Genomic DNA, 4,065 nt, shown 5'->3' with positions numbered 1-4,065 from the left:
AAAGAGACTTGGGGGTCATCATTGACCACAAGATGAACATGAGCCTGCAGTGCGATGCTGCAGCTAGTAAAGCAACCAAAATGCTGGTTTGCATCCATAGATGCTTCTCAAGCAAATCCCGGGACGTCATTCTCCCCTTGTACTCGGCCTTGGTGAGGCCGCAGCTGGAGTACTGATTCCAGTTTTGGGCTCCACAATTCAAAAAGGATGTGGAGAAGCTTGAGAGAGTCCAGAGAAGAGCCACGCGCATGATCAGAGGTCAGGGAAGCAGACCCTACGATGACAGGCTGAGAGCCCTGGGGCTCTTTAGCCTGGAAAAGCGCAGGCTCAGGGGTGATCTGATGGCCACCTATAAGTTTATCAGGGGTGACCACCAGTATCTGGGGGAACGTTTGTTCAGCAGAGCGCCCCTAGGGATGATGACTAGGTCTAACGGTCATAAACTACTACAAGACCGTTTCAGGCTGGACATAAGGAAGAATTTCTTTACTGTCCAAACCCCCAAGGTCTGGAACAGCCTGCCACCGGCGGTGGTTCAAGCACCTACATTGAACACATTCCAGAGCAAACTGGATGCTTATCTTGCTGGGATCCTATGACCCCTGCTGACTTCCTGCCCTTTGAGCAGGGGGCTGGACTCAATGATCTTCCGAGGTCCCTTCCAGCCCTAATGTCTATGATATGAAATATATGATATGAAATCCATTGAGGTCCCTTCCAACCCCAGCATCTATGAATCTCCCCAATTCTCTGGGTGACTCTGATTCCATCTCCTCCAATAAGAGGTCAGGCAGGTCAATGTGAGGCCTGGGCTCTTGGAAGGTCAAGACCCCTTGTAGCTTAGAGCAGTATCAACACTGGTGGTTGTGTAGTAGAGTTTCTTCCTACCATGTGGGAGATCTGAGTTCAAGTTCCAGCTGGGTTGACTTAGGCTGTGTGAAGTAACAGGGTGAAATACATGCTACCCTGGAAAGGGGTCATTGTGTTTTCCCTTTTTCCCCCGCTCCAGATACCTTGGCCCTATATTCCTTGTTATATGACATTTTGTATTTTGTGCCTTTTACATTTCACCAACCAGTATTGTTTGTTCTGCTGTTTGTGTTTTATATTTTGTTAACCCTGTCTTTTGTCAATGATTGTAAGTGTCTAACCTTTGTTGAAGCCTGCCCCCTCGGGGCATTGTAGTGTCCCCTATAACCCCTGGTTTATGGCTGTTATGTTCCCAGTACTGTTCTCTCATTAAAAGGTATATGGTTAAGGCCCCATTGGTGGTCTGGCTCTGCTCTATAGGGGGAGGAGAGTTGCTACACCTCCCACAGCACTTGTGCACCTGCTTTGATCTCTTCAATTGGAGAGGGGGTACTTCTTGGAGTACCGCCTGGGTTACACCATCACAAATTTAATAACCATTAGGGGTGTGCAAAGCGGGTCATATGTGATTTGGATTCAGCCTGAATCGGGGATAGTGATTTGATTCATTGATTCGGATCACTGTCACTCATTTGATTCAGCCGAATCCAAATCTGAAGATTTGATGCTGATTCAGAGATAGACACTGCTTTAAATGTTTTTTTCTACATACCTTGAGGTAGCAGGCACAGCTCGTGATTGCTGCTATGCTGGGGTGCATGGAGCATCTCACAAGAGTGTGGGGAGGGCCTCCACGTGCACAGCAATAAACCAGGAAGTGGACTGGAAGTACTTTCAGTCCACTTCAGGGTCCTCCAGGGAGTGTGCTGGGGGCCCCCCCATGCCTCCCTGGCATGGCAATCGGCCACAGGGGGACCCTGGGGGCCCCCCCAGACCCAGGAGGCACTAGTCACTCAGCCGGGGGGACTGGGGGCCCCCCAGCATGCTCCCCAGTGGACCTGGAAGTGGACTGGAAGTGCTTCTGGTCCCCTTCCGGGTCTGCTGCTGAGTGCTCTGGGGAGCCCCCATGCTTCTGTGGGACACTCCATGTATCCTAGCATCGCAGCAATCATGAGCCCCTGCTACCTTTGAAAAAACATTTAAAGTTGTGTCTATGTTCGAATCTCCAAATCTTTCCAAATCTCTCCAAATCGATTTGGAGGGTTCTGATTTGATTTGGAGAGATTAAAGGGTCCTATGGTTTGCTTTGAATTCAGAGATTTGGCTACCAAATCAGGCTGAATCTCCACTGAATCGAATCGAGTACCGAAGCTTCACATAGCGCCAATAATCATCACTCCTCCATCAGACTCTCTCTTGAATACTCTAGCAACAACATTTCCTTTTTAGACGTTATGATCAATATCCAGAAAAGTAAAATGTAAACCACCATATACAAGAAACCCATGGACCAATGTACATATTTGCACAGAACCAGCAATCACCTTAACACACCAAGAAAGCTGTAATGTACAGCCAAGCACTCCAATACCACCAAACTTGCATTGAGGAGAATACCCGTGATCGTCACCTTGCAAATCTCTAAAGGGCTTTCACTTAACAAGGACACTCCTCCAGAGAGAAAGATTGTACTGTTGAAAGAGCCACCCAGGTACCGCATGAAGAATTGCTGCAGTACAAAAAGAAAATCCCCACAAATCACACTCCCTTAGTTATGACCTACCATCTTTCCTTGGAACCTATACGGAAAATCCTCAAACAACTGCAACCCATACTAAAAGAAGACCCATGTCTTAAACAGATTTTTCCAGAACCACCCATCCTAGCCTTTAAACAAGCACTGAACCTCACTAACCTCATCACCAGGAGCAAACTTCCTACGGCCCAAAACACACTGAATGAATCCAAGCAGTGCCAGGACAAGAAATGTAAAACCTTCCAACACCTCTCCACACTCCCACAATAACTATGCCCCACAACAGAACCATCAGCATTCCTGGATCTTATATGTGCACCTTCAGAAATGTAATATACCTCATCCAGTGCACTAAATGCCCTAATGGAAAATATGTAGGAGAAACCAAACAACAACTGTGTACCAGAATGAATGCACAACAAAAATCTATCAAAGAGAAAAATACCCAACTACCTGCGGGGGCACACTTCTCACAGGACAAGCGCTCTCTCTTCAATCCCTCAGTTCTAATCCTCAAAGGAAAATTACAAAATACCTTTTGTAGAACAGCTTATGAACTTTATTTCATAAATCTACTGAATACAAAAAATCATGGACTAAATATAGACATTGGATTTATGGCACATTGTAACCTGCCTGCCATCTAATAACTACAGCCTGCATTTTGCATATTGGCTTCTAGTCTACCCAGGAAAGCATACAATTCACCAGCAAACTCTCTCTAGGCCTGACAACAGTGTTTGTGCCTGAAAGCTTGCAAAAAATAATTTGTTCAACTACTGAGTTGGTCTAATAAAAGATATTATATCTACCCAAGGAACCTTGTCTGCCTGAAACCTGCAAAGCCTATAAGGAACAGCTGGCCTCTGTGAGACCACTTGTGACTGGTGGTCTTCACTTCCCCACCTCTCGGGAAGAGGCAGCAAATAATATCTGCACAACATCCTCTATGGCTTTCTTCTCCTTCTTTCTCCTTCAACACCTGGATCTGGCAGACCTCCAAAACTCTTGAGGGGCTAGGAATGTATATGAAGCACGTGTTCCTCCTTCCAACAGCTGGTTTCTTCTTGTCATCTTTTTGGCTTCCATTATGGTTCTATGCCAGGACTGGTAGTGTTGGGGGAAGAAATTCCCTTTTGCTCCTTCCTTTGTGACATTGGGAAGCAGGGGATTAGAGGAGATGCTGCCCCACCCCACCTTGCCCTCCCATGTTGAGGAGCCAAATGGATAGTGCAGCTAGAGCTGAAGCAGAAAAGCCCAGTGCTGAGGGCAGCACTGGGAAGCAGCTTCAGCATGTGAGGAAGTGTGTTCGGGAAGTACAATCAGTGTGTGGGCCTGGGTGGGAGAGAGTGATTCATGTGGGTTGGAGGCTGGAGAAGTAGACAACATTGTCAGGGGGGGAATTTGGAACCCTGCATCCCCATTTTTGCTCTACAGATACCAACTTCTCTGGCAGGCTCCAGCAGTTGCTCTTGGCTCTGGTCTTCCTTGGGTTGAAT

Source organism: Alligator sinensis, unplaced genomic scaffold (genome assembly GCF_000455745.1).
Source record: "Alligator sinensis unplaced genomic scaffold, ASM45574v1 scaffold460_1, whole genome shotgun sequence".
In the NCBI taxonomy this organism is placed as follows: Eukaryota; Metazoa; Chordata; order Crocodylia; family Alligatoridae; genus Alligator; species Alligator sinensis.
Note: the sequence above shows the minus strand (reverse complement) of the source record.